Source organism: Nicotiana tabacum, chromosome 9 (genome assembly GCF_000715075.1).
Source record: "Nicotiana tabacum cultivar K326 chromosome 9, ASM71507v2, whole genome shotgun sequence".
Classification (NCBI taxonomy): Eukaryota; Viridiplantae; Streptophyta; class Magnoliopsida; order Solanales; family Solanaceae; genus Nicotiana; species Nicotiana tabacum.
Window position 1 is genome coordinate 110,338,402 of NC_134088.1, and position 26,452 is coordinate 110,364,853.

A 26,452-nucleotide genomic window follows, 5' to 3' on the forward strand; every position below is an offset into this window, starting at 1 on the left:
CAGATCAAAAGTTGGACTTAAACAGTTGCTGCAAAAGCTGCTGCAATTTTCTTCTGCTAGAAATGCAGAAATCGAAGCCCAAAAATCGAGCCAAGGATCGAAGTCCAGAAATCGAGCCCAGGGTTGAAGGAAGGGGTCGAGGGCCACGGTCGATGGACAAGATCGAAGCAAGGGTCGAGGCTTAGGATCGAGGTAGGACTAAAGGTTCAGCATCGAGGGCCATGATCGAAGGCCAGGATCGAGGGCCATGATCGATGCCCAGGATCAAAGGTCAGGATCGAGGCCCAGGATCGAGGGCCATGATCGAGAGACATGATCGAAGCCATGATCGAGGGCCAAGATCGAGGTAGAACCGAGGGCTGCCTGGGCAGAATTTATAAAACAGGGAACTTCATCCCATTTGCCATTTTTGATGAATTGGAGCTTGAGGTGAGTCGATATTTGATAGATTTTCAAGGAAAAATATTGGGGTAAGTGATTCTAAAACGGATTTGGTCAATATACACGAATATATCATTGTTTGCACCATTTATTTAGTGTTTTGAGATGGAAATTTGGAAATTTTTTAGAAATCTCATAGGAACGAATTTTTGAGATTTCGGTGTCAATTCGGAGTCGGATTTGAGTAAAACTGATATGGTTGGACTCGTAATTGAATGGATTGTTGGATTTTGTGAGTTTCGCCGGATTTCGATACATGGGCCCCACGAGCGATATTTGAGTTAATTTCGGATTTTTATTGAAAATGTAGTATTTTCTTATGAAATTGATTTCTATAATTTTTGTTGACTATATCGAATTATTTTGGCTAGATTCGACCCATTTGGAGTCGGATATTCGTGGAAAATGCATTCTTACCGATTGATTGAGTTTGGTTCGAGGTAAGTGGATTACCTAACTTTATGTGAGGGAACTCCCCGTAAGATTTGTACTGTTTGTGATATATGAGTACCGTGTACGTGAGGTGACAAGTACGTACATGAGCTAATTATGTAAAACCTCTATTTTTCTACTAAGTAATAACCTGATTTCCTTCTTATTTGAGTTTCATCATCATGTGTGGTATCGTGCTAGACTAGAATATCATGCCTACTTGCCTTAACTATTTACTTGAACTACGTACAACATGTTTAGTGAATTTACCTGTCTTTCCTTAATTTGTACTTAGGTTGAACTGTAGAATTTCATGTCGTAACTATTGAATTCTATTGTTTGGCTTCATATTTACTTTGGGACTACGGAACGGTATTCCGGGAGATTCCCCTGTACTGCACATTTACGTTTGGGACTACGAGATGGTATCTCGGGAGATCCCCATGTACTGCATATTTACTTTGGGACTATGGAACGGTATTCCGGGAGATCCCGCTGTACTATATATTTACTTTGGGACTACAGTACGGTATTCCGGGAGATCCCCATATACTACACATTTACGTTTGGGACTACGAGACGGTATCTCGGGAGATCCCCTATTGTTATCTCTGTGTACTGAGCTGTTGTCTTCTATGATTTCATTCTTGTTAAATTTCAGTCTTTATTTTACTGCGGTATTTAATTATATCTTATTTTATTATATATATACCAGTAGGGCCCTGACCTGGCCTCGTCACTACTCGACCGAGGTTAGGTTTGACATTTACTGGGTATCGATTATGGTGTACTCATGCTACTCTTCTGCACATGTTTTTCGTGTGCAGATCCAGGTACTCCTTATCAGCCGCACTGTCACTGAGTCGTGACAGCTTTGGATAAAATTAAAAAAAAAAAGAGGGAGGAGAGAATTGAAAAAAAAAATTCTTCTTTTGCGCTAAGGGAATTTCTACTCGTTTCATTCTTTATTCCTCTTTCTTTTAAAAAATCCAGCAATTCATCACCCTGTTTAAGACCAATGAAGCCACGATCATTGGAGTCCCATTTTGATTAGAAGAAGCTATAGAACAATGAACTAGCACATACAACTAGCGAGCATCAAGGTTTCGATCAGAGTCTGCATGAAGAACCAGTCAAGACTCAAGATCAAGTTTCAAAAGACTCATAGATAGGAATCTTGTAACTCATAGCTGATAGGCTTGTTTAGTTTCTTTTTTATTTTGATATAATAGCAGGACCGCGGACTGGAGCCTCGACGAAACCTCACTCGACTCCTCAACTCATCATTCTACCATTCTCCTTGAACTACACGCGACCTGATTTTTCTATAACCCGGGATATATATGCTGTCCAAAACAAGGACTCGGTTACACCCTATCTTTTATTTATTTTTCTTTTGAATAACGATTTGGTCAAAAATTAGTCATATGACTCACCTAATCTTTGCTTGAAAACTCTTCATGTTTCCAAGCAAAGAGGGGCAGTTGTGAGCACCTAATTTTTGACTATATTTAAATTTTTATCACCTTCTACTATGTAAATATTTTTAGAAATCTAATATATATTTTTTAGCTTTGTTATATTTTTTTTTATATAGGGTAAAAATTTAAAATAATTTAAAAAGTTAATTATTACTATTAGTATTATTTTTATTTTTATCTTTATTTTAAAATAAAATAAATAAAAAAACCGAAAAAATTAAATAGTTTTTTAAAATTTTCGAATGGAAATAAAATAATAGGAAAATTAAAAGTATGGAATTAAAAAGTAGGTGGACATTGTTTAATAAAAAGTAAAAGAAAGTGAAAAATTTAAAAAATAAAAGAAAAAGAATGTGAAAATTTTAAAAAATTAAAAGTAAAATAAAGTTGGAATTAAAAAATAAATTAAAGGTAGCTAAAAAGTTTTAAAAAAAAAAAGAAAAAGAAAGTGGAAATTAAAAAAAGAAAAGTAATATAAGTGGAAAATAAAAAAAGAAAAGTAAAAAGATTGGGAATATAAATATAATAAAAGTAAAAAAAAGTGAAAAATTAAAAACTAAAAGTAAAAGAAAGTGAGGAATTTATTTTTTTTAAAAAAGAAGAAAAATGGGATGTGGGAACTTTTTTTAATTAAAAAATAATAAAATAAAAAAAGAAATTTGAAAAAATTCCGAATTTGTTTTCTATAAATAGAAGAGAAATGTGAGTAGAAAAGGGGAGAAAGAGAAGAAAACAAGAGATGGAGGAGAGAATTGAAAAAAAAAATTATTTTTTTGCGCTAAAGGAATTTCTACTTGTTTCATTCTTTATTTTTATTTCTTTCGAAAAATCCAGAAATTCATCACCCTGTTTAAGACCCAAAATGCCTCAAATTCAAGGCTAAAAACACCTTGTGAAGATTCATTGATAGTCAGCTCTCTCACGCCAAAAACCAGTAGCCTCACGAGGTACAGTCGAGTTTCGGTCCGGGCTCGAATTTTAGAAGGTTCGTCGCTAGATTTTCTGCTCATTTGCCGATTTGCCCTTGGTTTGATGTACTTGCTCAGCTCAGAATTGTTTTTGCATTAATCAAGTTCTGAAATTTTTTTTTGCTTAAAGGTTCATTACTTATCCTTCCTTTGTTAATTATTTCATTGTTTTGTGTGATGTTCTTATAGAGGTTCATGTGTTAATTTTTTGTATTGTTTTATTTATAGACATTGTCTTCTTTTTACATATTTTAAGCTATTTGTCAACAGATTATTTGAATAGGATTTCATCTTAATGAGATTTGCTATTTAGAATTAAGAATGAAGATCTTGCCATATTAACGGGCCATGCGTTGGAGTTCAAGTAAGTGAACCAGAAATGAGTTATGACATTTAATAGGAAAGAAAGAATTAGACATGGGTTGGATTGAGTATAAATCTGTCATGACCAATAATATTGTGACTAGACTAATAATTAGCTCATTCTTCCATAATGGATAAATGTCTCCTAATTTCAAAGATAGAGTAGTAAGTTGTAAATATTTCTAAGTGTGGATGACTTTTCAATACTTTAAATAACTAATATATTTCCCGACTTCCAAATAATTTTCTATCCATAAACTCTTGGTCTTACAATAATTTCAAATTAGTTTAGGAAAATAATACAAGTGCGCGTTCATATGACTTGACCAATCAACTTCGAATAATAATAAATGTGTTATTGATTGTGTACACGTACGCGTGACATGATTCTTGACGCCAAATAAAAATGAGTATACGTACGCGTGACTTATTTCAAGATAATTTTCATAAATCTAATCAAGCAATAAAAGCGGACATAGGTAAAACATGAGAACCAATAAAATACTGGTTATCAAAAAATAATATAAGCCAAATGTAGTCAATAAAGCGACCGTGCTAGAAACACGGGACTCGGAGAATATTTTACACCTTCTTCCCAGTCAACAGAATTTCTTACCCGAACTTTATTTTCGCAGACCAATAATAATAGAGTCAAACCTTCCTTTGACTAGGGATTCAAATAAAAGGTGACTTGGAACACCCAAAAAATCAATTCCAAGTGGCGACAGTGTAAATAAAATAATCCCTACTCAAATTTGTCACTTTAATTGGAAAATTTTTTTAACCCATAATAATCCATAATACTTATTTTTTGGGGCAAAAAGAGGTGTGACAGAGTTAAAAAAATTCTTCTGCGACACAAGTATCAAACATGTATCACGCATGTATCTCACACACAAGTATACATGGATATACATATGATACACAATTGATACAAATATGATACATATGTGATACGCAAATGATACATAGTGTGATACACATATCATTTTTTTTTCATGTTCAGTTTTTACTTCGAATTTTCAATTCAAACCACCTCAAAACTTCACCAAATCATCCCAAAATTGAGATTCAAGCTCCTTAAGATATACCCAATCTATACTAATAACACCCACTCAAAAGAAAGCAAAAATCTGACTCTTTTTGTTAAAAATAGCTAATTGGCTAATATTAGTAATATTTTATGAATTGGCCAATTTTTGTAATGAGCTACTTATAAATAGACATAGACGGTAGTTTCCCTTAAAAAAAAAATACAATTTACATAATGTAAAACACGTGGCTGTACCCCCTAAATAACACCTATATTCCAAACATATGTTTGGAAAAGGGCAATGGTTACCCATCATATTAAAAATAATAAAATAGACGTAGCAAGGAATAAGTAATTATTCTTTTCCACAAGTATATAAAATTGCTAAATGATAAAGAATGATAAAAATTATAAGATAAATGGCGAAGGATATTGATAATTTTATATATTTTTGTTTCTTCTTTTTAAAGACTCGCAAAAAGTCTTTATTGAAATAGAAATATTACATGTAAAATACTACGGATGTAAAAATGAATCAAATTGACATCCTTAAAGATATATAAATTCTCACATTAATCCTATTAATAGAATCATGAAACTTCATGAAGATCAGCAAAACCACCATTTTCTGTCATCATACGTCTCGCCAATTTTTTGGCTACGATATATTTGTGATCAGTAACGTTATTGAAGTTGTGAGTGGGCATGCAAACACATCTGTGATTTAGGCAGTAGAACAAATCCTCTGGTTGACAAGATATGTTTGCGCAGTCATCGTTGTTCGAGCACCTTATAAATGCTGCCTTCGATACTGAATCTGCATTTTCATGCGTTCAAAAAAGAAATCTTTATATTTCTGCAATTTGAATATATAAATCAGCAAATTTTATTATAGAACGAAATCTTACTCATTTCTTTTTTATTTTAGTCAAAAATATTACTAATAGACAAGGAAAGGTGATGGTAGGAATAAAGTAGTAGTAGTAGGCAAATAGATCTAGTTTATATTGAAAAGAAAGGACATGCACGAAGCTACCGCTTCCCCGATCGACTAAAATACAAGGGCGGGGTGGGTCTAGGGTCCGACAACAAAGGCCGAGTGAGTCCACGGTCTAACAGCCGGATCAATTAGGAGTCATCTCCTGTCTGATTTTCCTTTTATTTCGGTAAGTAGAGCGAAATGAATATATGTAATTCATATAAATAACAACTCCGACAGAGCAACCAAGCTTTAATTGGTTGATTAATTGAATAATGTAGTTATAATCAGGGCCAGGTGCACACTTATGGCGGGGTTGGGCAGAAATCAGTCGTTTGTCCAAACCCTATATAGTAAAGAGAATATATATATATATATATATATATATATATACAATAGTAGTATCGGAATTAAAGTAGGAGTTATAAAATTCAAATACTAAATTTGCAAACAAAAAATGAAATGAAAGAATAATGAAGAAGGTCAAGAAAAACAAACCAGTTGATATAAGAATTAAAGTAAATAGGAAAATCATCTTTGACATGAACGGACTCCCCATATTTTCTCTAGCTGCAACACTGTAATTTAACAAGTTAACTGTTTACTATCAACATTATTATACAGTGAGAAATGAGTAGAATTGGATGCAAATTAATAAGATCCTGTGAAAACGCACTATTGGTTATTTTCGTAAGGAAATCGACTCAAAAGGAAAATGATAAGCGTTTTCACACTGTTTATAGAATATAGTTTCATTCTTTTTATTGCCTATCTATGTTTTTCCAAAGATACGGTCCTTATTAGGCAACGGGACAAATATACCTTGTGCCAATATCTGAGAATTTAATAAATTTCTCTTAATGACCTAATGTAAGTTTGGTATGGATCCAGTTTACGATTGCCAACATATCTAGTGTAATAATATGTGAAAAAACCTTTTAATTTTGTGTTGAGTACAACCTTGATAATTTGTCAGCGTTCACCACTTACGTCTAGTTGGTTTGCAATCGTTCACGAATAATTTATAAGAGTTGGTTTATTCCCTCGCTCCCTAACAACTATCTCCACAATAACAATAATAATAACTACATACAATGTGTAATCCCACAAGCAGAGTCTATAAAGGGTAATATGTAGATTATGCACGTAGAGAAATTGGTTCCCATAGACGCCCGATTCAAGGAATAACAATGATCTCTACACAACTATTTGATTTCTTTAATTCATTGGTTACTTAAATTTTTGTATATTTGGATCTCCTATCTTTTTTCCATTTGTATAGCTTAAATTTACGTATTATACGTCGCTTGATTGCTGGTTACTTTCAGAAATTAATGATAATTTTTGCCATATTTCCTCTTTTGTGGATTTGAATTAATCATCCGAAGATCCTCTCCATTCATAACCACAAATTAAGTCTGTGGGATTTTGTTGAGTATTGAAGTTTTGATAATAAACAAAGTGTGACTAACTGCTCAAAGAACTAGGTCTTCAATGTAGCTGCTTAACTGTTGTGAAGAACCGACTCCTCAGGTTAAAGGATCGGCTCCTCATGATTGATACGTATGTACAAGACAGTAACTTTATCTCAAAGTTACCCAGGTCCGAGTTTGATGAAAAATGGCTGCTATAAGTGATAAGGGTCATTGCTCAAGAAGATACAGATAAGTCAGTCAGAGACAAAAGTCCCAAAGCTTGTGGAATCCTTGGAACAATAGGAATCCTATCAAAGAGGAAGCTGACTATGAATATGACTCCTAGAAGATCTCAAGTCGTGTTTAAATAGGATTGACTTTGGATTTCAGAACTATCCTTTTACACATCAACTAAAGTGTCATAAGTTATTTTTACTTGTGTTGAGTACTTGCTTTGTATTCTTCCGAGCCAGTCTAGTGAATGTGTTTTAGGAAATTGAGTTGTAATCAAACGTTATAAACAGTTAGAGTTGGAGTGAATATTTTGCTTTACAAGTTAGAGTAACTTGTGAATCAAATTGGAGTAGTAGGAGTACTGGAGAGTATTGAATTATAATCTTGTAATTGATACATTTTGGCTCATTGTTCTAATGGAGTTGGAGTTGAAAATCCTACGTGGTAGGTCGTGGTTTTTGCACCTTTTGAGCCGGGTAATTTTTCACGTAAAAATTATTGTGTTCATTGTATTGCTTATTTACTTTATGCTTAAGGAATACGGTAAGGAACCAAGTTCTTTAGTAATCCATACGGGCACTCAAATTAACAATTGGTATCAGAATAGGTTCTCTCATTTACACGATTAACACCTAGAGAGATCTTGGAATAAAGATGAGTGCTCCACATGGAATTAATGAAGGACAATCAACTACCAGACCACCCATATTCAATGAAAAATATTACAGTTAGTGGAAAGCAAGAATAAAAAATTTCCTGACAGCCGAAGACTATGAACTATGAACCATAGTAAACCAAAGTCCTTTAATTCCTACTAAACAAAATGCATAAAAGTGAAACAGTTCCTAAAGACCCCTCCGAATTTGTGGCAGTATACTTCAGAATGATGGAGAAGAATGCAAAGGCTAAGAGAATCTTTATCTGTGGACTTGGTCATGATGAGTACAATAGAATTTCTGTGTACTCTAATGCGAAGCAGATATGTGATGCACTCCATACTGCTCATAAAGGAACAAATCAAGTAAATAGATCAAGGATTGAACTACTCATGAGAAACTATGAGCTTTTATCCATGAGGGAGTCTGAGCCCATCCAGGATATGATGACTAGGTTCACTAAAATAACCAATGAACTGAAATCACTTGGAAAGGTGTTTACCTCAAAAAAGTTGGTTAGCAAAGTTCTAAGAATCCTTCCAGCTTCATGGGAATTAAAAGTCACTGCAATCCAGGAAGCCAAGGAATTGGATAAAATCTCACTTGATGAGTTGGTTGGAAACTTAAAAACTCATGAAATGAGAAAGATAGAACTGCGCAAAGAAGAACCAAAGAAGGATAAGGCCTTGGTTCTTAAAGCATCTGAGGATGATGAATCTGACTATGATGATCCTGATCTAGCAATGTTTGTCAAATTCAAGAGGTTCAAGAAGAATTTCAAAAGTGCATCCAAGAAAGAGACCAATAGTAAGCACAAGCATATCGACAAAGCTAACTATGATCGGTGCTACAAGTATGGCAAGCTAGATCACATGGTAAAGGACTGCCCAATATGGGAAATCGAGTGGAGGAAAGAACGAGCTGAAAAGGAGAAACGAGAGAAGATGAGAGAAAAAGGTTCCAACAAAGGAAAAATCCTAGGCAAAGGATTTACTGAAGCAATGAAACAGGCATTCTTGGCAGCATATGAGGATAATGAGAGGGATCAAAAGGAAGAAAATGAGGATGAGGCTATAAGTCTTTATGCTGTAATTGATGAACACCAAGCTGTGAAGACTGAACCCCCAGTACAGTTTGGAATACATATTGGAATACCTCCTTTGTTTGATGAACACCATTATGATGAATGGAAGCTACGTATGGAAATATTTCTTCAGACTACTGAGTTTGACCTATGGGTAATTGTCATGTACCAATTCTCCCAACCAAATTGGATGGTGAAGGTAACAAATGCAACAAAAGAGAAGAGGAATACGATGAGGAAGATCGTCAGCTAGTTCAGAAAAATGCTAAAGCAAAGGACTTGCTCTACAGAAGTCTGTCTAGAAACAACCTCCTCAGAGTGTCCTCTTGCATCTTTGTTCATGATATATGGAGGACCTTGAAAAATAACTTTGGAAATGAAAACATCGAAGTGGCTCTAATGGAGATTGACGATTCAAAAACAGAGGAAGAAGTGATAAGAATGATGGCCATGAGTGATTCATAAACTGAAGATGAGGCAAACGAGGTAAGTATATCTGACTTGAAAGAAAATATTCATGCTATGTCCAAAAAGAAACCGATGGCCATAATTGTGACTTTAATGAATGAAATGGATAAAATGAGTAATAGAAATGATTAACTAATCAACAACCTTTCTTGTGTCAAACGTAATATCAAAGAGCTTGAATCTGACAAAGCTAGTTTAGAGAAACAAGTCAAAGACCTTAAGAACTAAGTTCTTGAACTTACTTATGAGAATGAGAAGTCTCCTGATATACATGGCAAATAAAAAATGAGTGATCTGCAGGATAAGCTTAAAAAGAAATTAAAAATTGCTAATGATAATCTTTGTGATTCTGAATGTAGAAATAAAGCCCTACATGAAAACCTAGAAAAGGCTAATTATGAACTTTCTAGATTAAGCAAATGGCATAGATCTTCTGATGCCTTGAATTGGCTGAATGAAAATTGTAGCTCTAACAAATTTGGAATTGGCTACAAAAAACCTGTCCCTAAGTTTGACCCAAAGTATGTAGGAATTTCTGATGATAACATGTGCACTAATTGTGGAAGAGTAGGACACTTTAGAGACACTTGTCATGCCTTAATTCATGCGCAATTTAGAAACACCTTTGGTATTGCTAAAAATATGAAGAAGGAAGAGGAGCCAAAGGTTAATCCTCCTGTCCATACTAAATGGGTTAAGGTTAATCCTCTCCCCTTTTGGGCAAGAAGGGATCCGATTCATCCTTTTTCCAACAAAAAAGGACCTAAGCTAGTATGGGTTCCCAAAACTAACTTGCGAATTTTGGTGCAGACTAAGGCGAGAGGAAATAATCAGGACTGATATCTAGACAGTGGATGCTCAAGACATATGACTGGAGAAAAGAAAAACTTTCTCTCACTGACAACCTTCCAAGGAGGGAGTGTGTCATTTGGAAATGGAAAAAAGGTCCAGATAATAGGTATTGGCAAGGTTGGTGACGAGCGCAAAACACACACTTAAATATGCTCGCTAGTCGAATATAGTATAATATAATATCGTATCCACAAGGATTGGAGTTAAACTGTATTTTCGTAGTTTATAGCTTGATTTCTATTCAAGATGATCAACGATTGATATTTATGTGATTAAAACTAAAATTAACTAAGATTCAAACTTATTGACGAATGATACCCGAACAAAAGTCAGCAAGGAAGATATCAATGGGAGAAAATAGGGATTGATTGGATAGGTGCAAGATAAATGTCTGAGATTTAACTCTAGTTAATTCACTTCTAATGTTCAAGTGAGTCTCTCGAATTCACTCAATTGGTAGTTCAAACGTTTAGTAAAAACTCCTCTATCGATTAAGTCTCAACCTCACAATATAAACCAATTTAAGCTCAGTGAAGATATGCAAGAATTCGTAGTGGATTGGTCTTTAGGATAACCTCTCTCGATTATCCTCCTAACTAGAGTTAAACAATAATTCAACTAGCCTCTTTCGATTACTAAGAAGAATCAATGGATTTAACCAAAAGATAATGCAAAAACATCACAAGTTATGCCTTTTTCGATTACATGAACATGTGAAAATAGATGCAACAATTAAAACACCCAAAACGATTCAATACATAAAAACTAGATTTAATATCCACACACAATTCTCAATACACCAAATCCATAAATCCCTAAAGAGAACTACTCCATAGATATAGAGTAATTCATCACAAATAGGTTTAAGTTAAAGGGAAAACATAAAACAATCCAAACCCTTATCTTGAACGAGAATTGAAATATGAAATCCTTGTGCTCTTTCTTCTCCCACTTATCCTTAGCCTCCTTAGGTCTAAAGTATGTCAAAAGTCCCAAAAATACCCCTTTTCCTTGTATATATATCAAGTAGGCTCGGGCCCAAACAAACACACCTTCTCCTATACAAAATAGGAGTCTTTCCGTAAGGGGACGTGCGCGGCCGCGCACCTGGGAGTGTGCTCGCACATATGGCCGCACACTTTGGATGGTCTTCTGCCTCTCATGCTCGCCCAGTGCGCGCCCGGTGCGTGATCGCACACCTAGGTGACGTCCTGCTTGATTTTTCGTTTCTCTCATTAAGTGCCCTAGTGTCCGTTGATCCCTGAACTCAATTCTAACTTAAACATTGGGCTTTTACTCAGACTTCAAAGATCCAAAATAGAATGAATTCATGCCACAACATCTACATAGCTTGGAATCACTCCTACAAGGCATACAACACATAATTAGTGCAAAACACTAGCGATTAAGGCTCAAACTCAACTAAAGTGCAGTAAATTAGAGTGCGATAAGCACCTAAAATACGCAATTATAGCCTACCATCGACATCCCACACTTAAACCATTGCTCGTCCTCGAGCAATCAAACTACACTTTATGTAGACACGACCTTTTCAAACAACTCTCATAACTCATCATACCAAGAATATTTAAAATAGACTATGCACAATAGTGTAATATCTCCACCTCAGGATTTGACTCACAAGTACCACACATTATTTATAACCCGCTCAATTACTCTAATATAGAGGTCAACGATGTTACCTTTCCTTCGTGAATCACGTGCCCTCACAACAAAAGAGAGTAGTTTCACACACAATCAAATTTAAGAACAATTAGGAACTTCAAATAGAAAGAATTCACTCACTCTCAGAAATAACATTCATATACCACAAAAGATGAACCACAGGCTTGCCCGTAGTGTACTACTCCACTAATTGAGTTCATTCAGTTAAGGATCAAGTAGGACTTTAATTGGTTGTAATGTAGGATGCGGGACGGGTAGGATACATTGAGATATAAGAGTGACTACACCTCCCTAAGCACTTTAATATATACATTTCATTCAAAACCCCAAGACTCCACCTTCACATCTATTTATATTAACTCCCAACTTCTTTAAGCACAATTACATCAAGAGTCATCACTTATCACTGAATAATTTTCACAACAATACACTATGTATATATTGTTTTTCTTTCAATTTAAGTGGCTCTTACTTTTTCAAAACAGTGCACCTTTCTCCTTATTTCATAGTTCCACTCAAAAACCAACCCAATCACCCCACACTTCAACTTTTACAAAGTTCATACAAATTCAAGTGCTCACGAGAGGTACAGGGTTCAAATAGATGGTCAATTCAAACAAATGGGTAAGGCTTGTAGTGTGGTTGCCAAAGAAATATGATTACAGGCTCAACGGGGTTAACTACGATACATAACAATTTGATGGGTAAACGCATATCATTGGCTCAATAACGAAACGCCTATATCACTTCCAAGTCTGAATAAAACTAATATTTCGCTTTGCAAACACACGGGGCAAGTTCTAGACAACAAATGCAATGCACATAATACACCAAAACCTCACACACACACAACACATAACTCACTCAGGATCAGACTCATCAAGACACTCTAGTCAAAGCAGTTAAACAAAGTTAAACTTATACAAATTAAGGTACTTATACAAGAGTCAAAAACTGAGCCTAAGCGTCACAAAAAAAGCACTTACTATTCTCATGGCATGATAAATTCACGAGATACTGCTTCCAAATCAAATCATAGCACAGGGTTTCCTATTTCTAACAAAAATAAAAACTAACTACACCGGTTCAAATAAAACCCTTGGAAAAGAACCGCGGAATAAATAAAAACCTAGGGGGTATTAATATACTACCTAACAAAATAAATCTTTTTGTCTTTTTCTTTCGACTTTAATCCCTCAAGAAACCTGTCGATTATATCCATCGTCGGGAAAAATCAAAAATTTTAAATTTTTATGGTTTTCCAAATTATATTTCTATCAAACTACTACAACTAACCAAATTAATATACATACAACATACATACAAATATATCCCCCACCCCACACTTTAAGTTGTGGCATGTCCCCATGACACACAAATAAAAAGCATAAGGTTGAGGAACTTCCCTGAATTTTCTTCTTTTTCGAGAACTTATGAACTCTACCCCTAATTCTGAATTCATTCCTCGTTTTCGCTCCTTGGTATTTTTTGTGGAGATCATTAAGCCCAATGTTTCTGAGGATACCTGTAAGACCCGTTCTTTTCTTTCTTTCTTATCCTCATCTTGAACAGTAAATTGCTCGTTCATGATGATCCTTTACTTGTTTCTGCATTCTTTCACAGGATCAATCCATCCATATTCCTGTAAATCTCCAAAAATAAAATCCACATGATCAATGTTAGAATAAGAAAACAAGGACAAAAGGTTAAGTGAATATTCCTCCGGTATGTCCACGACCATCTGTTTCTCATTCTCCTCTACTACATGTTGCAGATGTGGAAAGGTGGATGGGGGTTTGAACTCTTCTTCTGTTGCTTCATATTCAACAAAAGCCTTATTTTCAATCATCTCAGTTGAATTAGAGTCTTCTTGTACTGTGGAAATCACCCTCTGAACTAGCTCATCCTCTTGAGTAGGCTCATTCTCGCAGGGTATCACCTCCATATATTCATCATCACAACGCAAAGAGCTTTCTGAAAGTGTACTTATTATTTGACTTACTTGCATTGTTAGGTTGTTAATGGCTTCATCATCTAGTGTAAATCTCTCTTCCACCTTATTTATGAGCTTATACACAAGCTCTTCTAAACTACTATTCTCCCCTTGAGGTGGTTGTCTCACTTCGCTTCCATTCCAGTTATAATAAGGGTATTCATCCCAACCAGAGTCAAGATTGTGCCCATATGAATCCTCATACCTGTACGGACTAGAAACAGATTGAGACTGTTCAAAATACGAATCATAAGAATGATACATACCTGCTTGACAATCAACCCATATATGATTTCCACCGCATTTAAAACACATAGCAGACCGCTGATAATATTCAGCTGCTAGCTCTTCAACCGTTTTCTTAGGCTAGTTGTACTCCATCTTCACAACATTTAGAGTTCAATATCTATAGTATCTTCTCCAACTTGTTAGGTACTACAAAACAAATCTTGAAAAAATAAAGAAAATAAAATAGAAAGGGAAAAACGAAAGAAATAAAACTAAAACCTAATTCCTGAATTAGCACTACAAACTATTTCCAACACTATTGATTGCCAATCCCCGGCAACGACGCCAAAATTGACGAGCTCAAAACACACACTTAAAGATGCTCGCTAGTCGAATATAGTATAATATAATATCATATCCACAGGGATTGGAGTTAAACAATAATTTCATAGTTTATAGCTTGATTGCTATTCAAGATGATCAATAGTTGAGATTATGTGATTAAAACTAAAATTAACTAAGAGTCTAACCTATTGACGAATGACACTCGAATAAAAGTCAGCTAGGAAGATATCAATGGGAGAAAATAAGGATTGATTGGATAGGTGCAAGATAAATATCTGGGATTTAACTCTAGTTAATTCACTTCTAATGTTCAAGTGAGTATCTCGAATTCACTCAATTAGTAATTCAAACGTTTAGTAGAAACTCCTCTCTCGATAAAGTCTCAACCTCACAATATGAACCAATTTAAGCTCAGTGAAGATATGCAAGAATTCGTAGTGGATTGGTCTTTAGGAGAACCTTTCTCGATTATCCTCCTAACAAGGGTTAAACAATAATTCAACTAGCCTATTTCGATTACTAAGAAGAATTAATGAATTTAACCAACAAGATAATGTAAAAACATCACAAGTTATGCCTCTTTCGATTACATGAACATGTAAAAATAGATGCAATAATTAAAACACCCAAAATGATTCAATATATAAAAACTAGAGTTAATATCCACACACAATTCTCAATACACCAAAACCATCAATCCCTAAAGAGAACTACTCCATAGATATGGAGTAATTCATCACAAATAAGTTTAAGTTAAAGAAAAACATAAAACAATCTAAACCCTTGTCTTGAGTGAGGATTGAAGGATGAAATCCTTGTGCTCTTGCTTCTCCCACATGGATCTATATGGACCTATGTGGAACAATGAGAATAAGGAGCAGAGGGGGTAAGAGGTATATGTTTGTGATTATTGATGACTTCTCCAGGTATACATGAACTTTGTTTTTGGGATCCAAAGATGAAACCTTTGATATTTTCTGTGTATCTGTCAGAATGATTCAACAAAAGCTAGGATGTAATGTTTTATGTATAAGAACTGACCATGGAACTGAATTTGAAAATTCAAATTTCTTGAGTTCTGTGGCTCACATGGCATTGACTATAATTTATTTGCACCTAGAACTCCACAACAAAATGGGGCTGTAGAAATAAAGAATCCTTAGAAGACATGGGTAGGCCTATGTTGATTGCCAGTGGACTGCCTAAGAATTTCTAGGCTGAGGCAATCAATACTGCTTGCTATCTACTAAATAGATGATGGTCATACCTATTCTTGAGAAAACTCCCTATGAGTTACTTCGAGGAAGAAAAGCCAACATCACCCACCTGAGAGCCTTTGGGTGCAAATGTTTTGTGTATAATTATGGGAAAGAAGCTCTAAGTAAGTTTGATGACAGAAATGATGAGGGAATTTTCTTCGGTTACTGATGGTAGGCTATAATCTTGTGTTTTAATCGCTTCTTGCACTCTAATTTACTGCACTTTTTTTGTGTTTGAGCTTTAATCGCGAGTGTTTTGTACTGATTGTGTGTTTTATGCCTTGTAGGAGTGATTTCAAGCTATGTAGATGTTATGGAATGCATTTGAGTGATTTGGAGCTTTGTTGTCTGAGTAAAAGCCTAAGGGAAAAAGCCGGGATCGTGTACGGGGGTCGAGGACCAAATCTAGACGTCAAAACGCAAGCAAAATCCGTACTCTGAGAAAAATGCACTTGTGTGGCGTGTGGCATGCCGAGGCTGTGCAAACTTCCTGCTTCCTGTTAGAAACAACTCTCTAGATTTTCCCACTAATTCCCCATATGGCGCGTCGCCCCGTGCGGCGTGCCTATGCAAATTTTACAGAGTAATTGTCCTATTTCGCGTAGGAAAAGCTGATTTTCTTTGGGCCCGACCCTACTTGGTATAATTACCTAGAAAAACTTTATTTCCTGGACTTTTGACACATATTATATCTAAGGAGGCTAAGTAGGAGGTAGAGAATCAAAAGCACAAAGAATTCATCAGTTGATCCTAACTCAAGACCCGAGTTTGGATCGTTTTATGTTTTCCTTTACTTTAAACATATTTGTGGTAAATTGCTCCATATCTATGGAGTAGTTCTCTTTGGGATTTGATGGATTTGGTGTATAGATGATTGTTTGTGTATTATAACTCTAGTTTTATGTATTGAATAATTTCAGATGATTTAATTGTTGCATCTATATTCACATTTTCATGTAATCGAGAAAGGCATAACTTGTGATATCTATGCTTATCTTGTTGGTTGAGTTCATTAATTCTTCTTAGTAATCGAAAGAGGCTAGGTGAATTGTTGATTAAACCTAGTTAGGAGGATAATCGAGAGAGGTTCTCCTAAAGACCAATCCACTACGCATTTTGCATATCTTCACGTGCTTAAATTGGTTCATCTTGTGAGGTTGAGACTTAATCGAGAGAGGAGTTTCTACTAAATGTTTGAACTAACAATTGAGTGAATTCGAGAGACTCACTTAAACACTAGAAATGAATTATCTAGAGTTATATCCCAAACAATTATCTTGAACATATCCAATCAACCCTTATTTTCTCCCACTGATAACTTCCTTTCTTACTTTTGTTGCGATTGTCATTAGTCAATAGCTTTAGGTTCTTAGTTAATTTTAGTTATTAATTATATAACCCTCGATTATTGATTCTCCTGGATAGCGATCAAGCTAAAAACTACGAAAATACTATTTAACTCCAATCCATGTGGATATGATATTATACTTACTATCTTTGAATAGCGAGCAAATATAAGTGTGTGTTTCGAGCTCGTCAAATTTTGGCGCCGTTGCCGGGGATTGGCAATCAATAGTGTTTGAAATAGTTTGTAGTGCTAATTCAGGAACTATTTTTTTTATTATTTAATTTTATTTTTCTCTTTTTACTATTGGTTCTTTGACTGTACGCAGGTTACAGGTTAAGATTGGTGCATGACTTGAGCTTCTACTAAAGAAGTGCTACCATACGAGCTAGAAAGTGAAAAACAATCGCGACAGCTGAGGAAGGAAAGAAATCTCACCGAGACGTTAGAAAAGGTTGGGCAATCATCAAACAAAGAAGATATGGCTGAAAACGGTGATGATAATGTAGATTTGGCTGCGAGAGAAGCAACCCAACAAAGAGAAAAAGTAGCACGAGATGATGAAGAAGCAACTATTAGAGATGCACAGATTAACTATGAAGAAGAGAGGGGTCGTAGAATTGCTCAAAATCAACCCTTGGGTGCAGACCAGTTCAAAAATATAGCTCCCATGCATGGGAGACCACTTGGTGATTATGTTAGACCGGTCTACAATCAAGGTTAATCAAGTGTTAGACCATCTCCAATTGCAGCAAACAATTTCAAGTTGAAGCAAGGGTTGCTTCAAAACCTTTAGAATTGTTGTGTCTTCAAAGGGAAGCCAAATAAAGATTCAAACATACATCTAATGGACTTTGAGGAGATTATGAACACCTTTCAATACAATGGTGTGTCACGAGATGCAGTGTACTTGAGGGCATTCCCCTTTACACTCAAAGATGATGCAAAACAGTGGCTTCGAAGCTTACCCACAGGTTCGATTAGAACATGGGAGGATATGACCAGAAAATTCCTTGATAAATATTTCTCCTCAGCCAAAACGGGCAAGTTTAGAAGAGAACTCCATAACTTCCGCCAGAAAGATACGAAAACTATTTTTGAAGCATGGGAGAGGTTTAAAGAGATTGTTCGAAAGTGTCAACATTGTGGAATTGAACTCTGGATGCAACTCCAGGACTTTTGGGATGGATTGATACCGACCTCACGTAGAATATTGAGAAATGCACCCGGAGGCCCGTTGATAAAGAAGACTCTAGAGGAGATAGTTACAATTCTTGATGAGTTATCTGAAGATGCTAATCAATGGCCCTTTGAGAGTGCTGAAAGAAGAAGATCAACTAGTGTTCACCAGGTTGATGCTAACACATCTGTGCAGGTACAACTTGATGCTATGGCCAAAGAGATAAGGAAGCTGACCTTAGCCTCGATACAAAGTAAGCCTCACGCAACTTATGATATATGTGGAAGAGGACACCCTACTCATGAGTGTCAAGCCTCAACGAAGGAAGTAAATGCTGTGGGAAACTACAATTTCTATGCAATGGGTCAGAGGCACCCAGGTGTTTCATGGAGTTCACCCGGAGGTACTACAAATGCTTGGCAGCAAAATAACTCTAGACCGCAGGGACAAGGAGCTCCAGCATACCAAAATCAGCAGAGGCAGCAATTTTAGCCTCAACAGCCTATTCAACATGGTCTAGAGGAAGTAATGAAGGCTTTCATTATCAAGACAGGTGAGAGGATGGAGGCTCATGGAGCAGCTATCAAAGAATTGAGCACTGGTTTGCGAAATCTAGAGAGAAAAGTGAGACAAATTGCAATAATATTATCTGAGAGGGTTGTAGGAACTCTCCTCGCTGACACTGAAAAAAGAATCCCAAAGAAACAGTAAATGTTGTAACTCTGAGAAATGGGCAAGTGTTGAAAGATCCCACCCTGATCCAAAAAGAGGTGATACTTGAAAAAGAAAGTGGGGAGCAACTGAAGAATGATGTTGATAAAAAGAAGAAAGGCCTGATGAAAACTGAGAAGAAGAAGGATGAAAAATCAAGAAGGGAGGAACATAAGGAGAGAAAACATATGCATGCTTTACCTTTCCCTCGAAAACTATATAGAGAAAAGCTGGACAAGCAATTTGAGAAATTCCTAGATGTGCTGAAACAGGTTCATGTGAACTTACCATTCACAGAAGTGCTCTCACAAATGCATTCTTATTCCAAATTCTTGAAGGAGATCCTTACGAATAAGAGGAAAATAGAGGAGACTGCAGTGGTGAAGCTCACGGAGTATTGCAACACGATATTGTAAAATAAACTCCCACAAAAGTGTTGAGATCCAGGGAGTTTTACTATACCTTGCTTATTAGGAACTATAAAGTTTGATAAATCATTATGTGATTTTGGTGCCTCAATTAATTTAATGCCTATATGTATTTACAGGAAACCGGAGAAGGAGATTAGAGAGATAAGGTCAGTGCCAATATCTTTGCAGCTGGCGGACGAGACGACTTTAATACCCGAGGTGATAGTGGAAGATGTGTTAGTTCGGATGCATAAGTTTGTATTTCTTGTAGACTTTATAGTGGTGAATATGGAGGACAATAAGGAGGTCCCCCTCATCCTAGGAAGACCATTCTTAGTAACGGGTAGAGCAATATTGGATATACACGAGAGGAAACTCATGCTTAGAGTGGGTGAGGAGACGGTGACGTTTGATATGAATGTAGAAAAAAAGGCATAAAAAGTGTGGGGTTCACCCCAAGAAGGCTGAGAAAAAGCTGTCGGCATGGATGTACGCATTAGTTCGAAGGCGAGGAATGGATCCCGACTTCGACTCAGACCCCGACTAGATATTCAGAAAAGTTTCCTTTATCTTATACTTTTTAATAGTGTGTCATGGGGACAGGCCACAACTTAAAGTATGGGGTGGGGGATAATTGTATGTTGTATGTATATGTGTTAGTTTTGTTAGTTGTAGTAGTTGGAAAATTTGAAAAACCATAAAAATTGAAATTTTTTTGATTTTTCCCGACGATGGATATCATTCAACGAGTTTCTTGAGAGAGTAAAGTCAAAGAAAAAAGACAAAAAAATTTCTTTTGTTAGGTAGTGTAATAATTTTCCCTTGGGTTTTCTTTGGGCCGCAGTTCTTTTCCAAGGGTTTTGTTTGAATCGGGCATAGTTAGTTTTTATTTTTGTTAGGAGTAGAAAACCTTGTGTTATGATTTGAATTGAAAGCAATATCTCTTAACTTTATTATGACTTGATAATAGTAAGTGATTTAGTTGTGACGCTTAGGCTCAGTTTTTGACTCATGTGTAAGTACCTTAAATTGTATGATCTTAACTTTGCTTAACTATTTTGACTAGAGTGTCTTGATAGTCCGATACTGAGTGAGTTATGTTCCATGTGGGTGTGAGGTTTTGTGTTATTTTGTGCATTGCATTTGATATCTAGAACTTGCCCCGTGTGTTTGCAAAGAGAAATAGTATTTTTATTTAGTCTTGGAAGTGATTTAGGCGTTTCTTTGTTGAGCTAGTTATATGCTATTACCCACCTAATTATTATGTATCTTAGTTAACCCTGTTGAGCCTATAATCCTATTTATTTGGCAACCACTTTACAAGCCTTACCCATTTGTTTAAATTGACCATCTATTTGAACTTTTACCTCTCGTGAGCACTTGAATTTGATATGAACTTTGTAAAAGTTGGAGTGTGGGATGGTTGGTTTGGCTTTTGAGTGGAACTATTGAAATAAGGATAAAGGTGCACTAGTTTGAAAAAGTAAGAGCCACTTGAATTGAATAAGAAAAGAAAAAGAAAAAATAGTGTATTGTTGTGCAAAATATTCGTTGATACTCTTGATGTATTTGTGTTTAAAGAAGTTGGGAGTTACTCTATATTGATGTGAAGGTTGAGTTATGGTTTGACATAAGTGTGGGGTTTTGAACGGTTAAATATATATGTATTAAAGTGCTTTGGGAGGTGTAATCACTCTTATATCTAAATGTATCCTATGTATCCCGTAGCTTACATTACAACCAAATAAAGTCCTACTTGATTCATGACTGAATGAGCTCAATTAGTAGAGTAGTACACTATGAGGAAGCCTATGGTATGTCTTTTGTGGCATATGGATGTTATTTCTGATAGCGAGTGAATTCTTTCTATCTTGAGTTTCTAATTGTTCTTAAATCTTATTGTGTGTGGAACTACTCTCTACTGTTGTGTGAGGGCACTTGATTCATGAAGGAAAGGTAATGTCGTTGACCTCTGTGTTAGAGAAAGTGAGCGGGTTATAAATAATTCGTAGTGCTTTTGAGTCAAATCTTGATGCTAAGATGTTACGGTATTGTACTTAATCTGTTTTAAATACTCTTGGTATGATGAGTTATAAGAGTTGTTTAAAAAGGTCGTGTCTATGTGAAGTGTAGTTTGATTGCTCGAGGACGAGCAATGGTTTAAGTGTGGGGTGTTGATGGTAGGCTATAATCTCATATTTTAGTCGCTTATTGCACTCTAATTTACTGCACTTTACTTGTTTTGAGCTTTATTCACTAGTGTTTTTTACCAATTTTTCGCGTGCATAGATTATAGAGGGACCTAGTTCTTCTATGTGTTCCAACTACTACTGTTGCGGAACAATAAGTACAGAAAATAAAGAACACAGAGATTTTTACGTGAAAAATACCTGGCTCAAAAGGTGTAAAAAACCACGACCTACTTCCCAGTAGGATTTTCCCAAACTCTCCACTAAATCACTGAGCCAAAAACTGCATTTACAAAATACTTTTGTAAACCTAGGATTAACTCTAATCCCATTGTGGCAACCAGTCTCTAACTGCTGCGACAACTTCAAGTTAACTCTAACTTGAATACTCTGAGTACCTATTACAATTGCCTCTAGATAAAGCTGAAAGGTACAATATGAAAACACCTACTACAATTGAACTAGAATAAAAGACAGACACTTGGAGCTTGTTCTTCTATCTGGTTCATGTAGCTTCAGGTTCGCACCCTTGAATCACACACGAACTGCTTGCAAAATGCCTTGCTATTTTGCTCTCAATTCACATTTAACTTCTGCTTTTGTGCGTCCCATGTATAATGAGAACTTCCTGTGATTTATAGAGTTAGTAGAGTAGAAAACAACTAGAGTTCTAATGCTACTCTTCCTTGGTGGAAGAGTTCTATTTAATCTCAATTCCTAACTCCTCCCTTATCTTGGATAATGTTCTCGTTGAGTAAGGAGTCCTTCTCCTTATCAATTATGCAATCTTTTCGATCAGGAGATATTTATTATTATGCCAGATTTTGTTTATCGCCTGCATGTGCATCTCACGTGCTTTGAATCTGCCCGTGTCTATGCCTACCAGTGATGGACCTGGTTCATCCCTGAGTTCCTTTGTCAATCTTCAAAACTATCCTTTACTTGGGCCAACAAATTCCCCCTTTTTGATGATGACAAACTCTGTGCTTTTTCATAAGCTTAGGTCCTATTTCAACTTATCTCAATATAAACACAATGTTAGAAACATTTTTCCTTTTTATCACTTATCATTAAGGACCAGGTTCATTAGGTTATAAACATCACTGTTCAAAGTTGCAAAGCACAACTTTTTTTCCCCTTTTAGCATCATCGAAAAGTTGCATAAAAAATGTGAGATAACCAGATTTTAAAACTTACTCATGGCCACTGGGGCTACTTCAAATGCAATCATGGATTAATCATCATAGATCAAGCTAAGAATTTTATCCATCAAAGAAATATAAACAAACAGTTAGAGCAAAAATAATAAATTTCATTGATGATTGATACGATTCTTCCACAAAGCATAAAAAGAAATAAAAATACTGGAAACATGAGCAAAAAAAATAAAATATCCCGAACTGGGTCACTGGTTGATCTATACTAGGCTAGAAGTTTAAGGCTTGGAAGAACTGGGGGCTTGGTTTTTGGCTTGGAGAAGTTTCAGCATGTCTTGAAGAATTCCATCATTCTTCTCCTTTTCCCTTGCTAGTTTAGTTCTAAGAGCATCTCTCTCAGACTCTACCTCAGCCAGCCGTGTCTTCAGCCTTGCTATCTCAGCCTCTTTTGCCCCACTCTCCTGCACCAAGGCTCTGACCTTGCTATTGACTGGTGTCTTTTTGGATGAACCGGGTTCATTTGGAGTGGCATGGACCTCATAATCACAAGTAATCCGAGTGTTAGCCCCAAAATGATCCTTTCTTGTACCAACCTCCCTTTCTTCTTTAGATTATAACTTTCAGTCACTCTATTCAGTAGGTCTGCGAGGGTTTCCTGTTCAGATGAAACAGGTTCATCTATATTTTACCCAAGTTTAACCAGCCCTTCAGCGGCTTCGCCAGACCCACTTCCCCCTATTTTCTTTACACTCTCCTCTACTCCAGCAGATTTTTCTCCCCAAACAACCATTGCACCTGTGTCTTTGGTTAAACTCACAGGAGTGGGTGAAGAATCAACCACCTTTTTTTTTACCCTTTCCCCTCATAGCACTTCGAACACCCTTGCTCTCTTTTTCTTTTTCTTTTTCATTTTTACCACCAATTCCTCCAGACTCTGTATTTTCAACACCTGCTTTAGACCCTACTAGTACAAACCTATTCTCCAATTTTATTCTCTCCCCGCAACAACCTTGCGAGCAAGTATCTTTACTCTTTTCTTAGAGGTTGGGGTGGTGGAAGGGATGATAGTGGGTGTGGAAGTCTAATCAAACTGAATTTCAGTTTTGAAAAGACTTTGGAGTGTATCCCTAGAATCTAGGTACTTCAATTCGGTTGGGACTCTTTTGAACAAAACTGGTTCACTTGTAACGGATAAGTCCAAAAGGAGTTTGGAATTAAGTAGGACTCTGCTCATGATCCAAATATTATTATTTAAAATTATGCGGAGTGTAGAAAACATACCGTGTTATCTTGATGAACCAGGTTCTTCACTGATAATTCTCTTGTGTAAGTCTAAATTTGCCAAAATAGAGAAAATATCATTAGAGATTAATGAGTCATTTTAACATATGGCACAAGAGTATACTATTGAAAGTATGAGTCTGAGCAAAAATTAATCTAATTATATACACATTTTCAGATTTTCTAACCAAAACCAACAATTTTTTTTTTCGTTGTGAATTCTGAACTGATCCTTTTAGGTGATTTCAATCATCCCTAATTCTAACCTGTTCCTTTCAAAGTTATCTCTACTTAGGTTCTTTTGTAAAGATGTCAGCTATTTGCTTGTCAGTAGCACAGAATTCCACAGTGATCAACCCTTTTTCACAGTTATCCCTCAAAAAGTGATGCCTAACATCTATGTGCTTAGTTCTCTTGTGATGAATCGGGTTCTTGGTCATATTAATTGCACTAGTGTTATCACAAAAAATAGGGATACAACCAACATCAATTCCAAAGTCCATTAATTGTTGTTTGATCCACAACAATTGAGCACAACATGAAGCGGCAACAACATACTCAGCTTCAGCAATAGATAAGGCCACTTAATTTTGCTTTTTGGTGGCCTAAGACACAAGACATGAGCCAAGAAAGTGTGCCATACCTGAGGTGCTCTTTTTATCCACAAGAAAAACTGCATAATCAGCATCAGCATATCCCACAAGATTGAAATTACTACCTTTTGGATACCAAAGACAAAGATCAGTGGTGCCTTTTAGATATCTCAAAATTCTTTTGACAACAGTCAAGTGAGACTCCTTCAGATTTGCCTGAAATCTTGCACAAAGGCCTACACTGAAAATAATGTCAGGTCTACTAGCAGTGAGATACAACAATGAGCCAATCATTCCCCTATACAACTTCTGATCGACAGATGAACCAGGTTCATCCATATCCAACTTTGTAGCTGGGGAAACTCAGCCGGAAATCTCCGTCGGAATCCACGATGAGTTAGACACCCCATAAACCCTTACATTCGAGGACGAATGTTCCTAAGGGGGAGAGGGTGTTACAACCCAAATTCGCATACCATAGATCACGTCGTAAGTAGTCGATGTAAATCCAAGAAGATATTATCTTTGAGATGATAAGAAGTTAATCCTATTGGTCTTAAACGATACAAGGGTGTATAAGAGTGGTTAACAAATATTAGAAGTTAAACGAATCAAGGATGTTGTAATCCGTATTTTCGGGTAACACTAGAGGTGATTAACTGTCCCAAGAGGTCTTGTTTTAATGTATTTGAATCATATAATATCCGCATCATAAGTCTTGAAGTCAAGCGAGTTATGAAACAAAAGTCGATAAAAGTTGTCGCAACTTAGGTTTATAATTTTACTTAAACTTTAGGTCAAATGTTACTGTATTTTTCTCCCAATGTGCTTGGAATTATGGGGTGATCTACCTATCAAATTGAAGATCTATGAGTCTAATTTCCAACGCATTAAACCGTTCGTTGATACGATCTCGGAATAGAGAGATATTCGCATTTTTGCGAGAGTGCGCCAAGCTGCTCTCTATGGGGCCCACAAAGGCGGTTTAAGACATATGGACATATATAAGATACCTCAACCCCGTTTTAAGTCATTATATTTCAGTATATTCAGACCTTAGAACCCTAAAAACACTCTCTCAAGGTTCTCTCATGATCCAAGACCCAAACAAAGGGCAAACAACACAAATCAAGTGTCGAGAATCCCGTGGCGCTAGTAAGTTTCTTGTTCTTCTTGTTGTTGCTGATTTTTGTGTTGTTCCAGCTCGTGTGGGAGGTTGTTTTAAGTGTTTTATGTCCTGTAAATAAACCTTCAAGTTTTTAATATCAACCCTAGGTGATTTCAAGTCTTTTAAAGTAATTCTAGTGCCGAAAAACCCGAATTAATTGCTAGTTTCGCTTCCTTGTTCTTGTGGCAGAATTGAAGGGATATTTCGTGAAAAATTAGGGTCAAATTGGAGTTGTTCTTTCTGTTTAAAGGTAAGGAACCTCTTACTCTATATATATTTAAGATTATCCAAGTTGCAGTTAAGTCCTTGAAGCTAGAACTTGTGAAATATATATCGAAAAGCTTGGTAGTAATGTTGTTGGTTGGTGGACTGTTTTGGAGGCTCAATATGATTATTAATGATGTTGTTTGGGCTGTTTGGTGATTGTATTGACTTGTGGGAAGTCATATAAATAGGGGAGGTGCTGTCCGTTTCATCGTAAAATAGGTTGTGGTCGATACA

General features: G+C 36.0%; 1 non-coding gene across 1 annotated transcript; it reads right to left on the reverse strand.

The window, feature by feature from the left end:
* Nucleotides 1–18,307: 18,307 nt before the first annotated feature.
* Nucleotides 18,308–18,414, reverse strand: LOC142164475 (small nucleolar RNA R71). Its single transcript, XR_012695243.1, has one exon. It is a non-coding gene; the product is annotated as a small nucleolar RNA R71 (small nucleolar RNA).
* Between the last annotated feature and the right edge of the window lie 8,038 nt (nucleotides 18,415–26,452).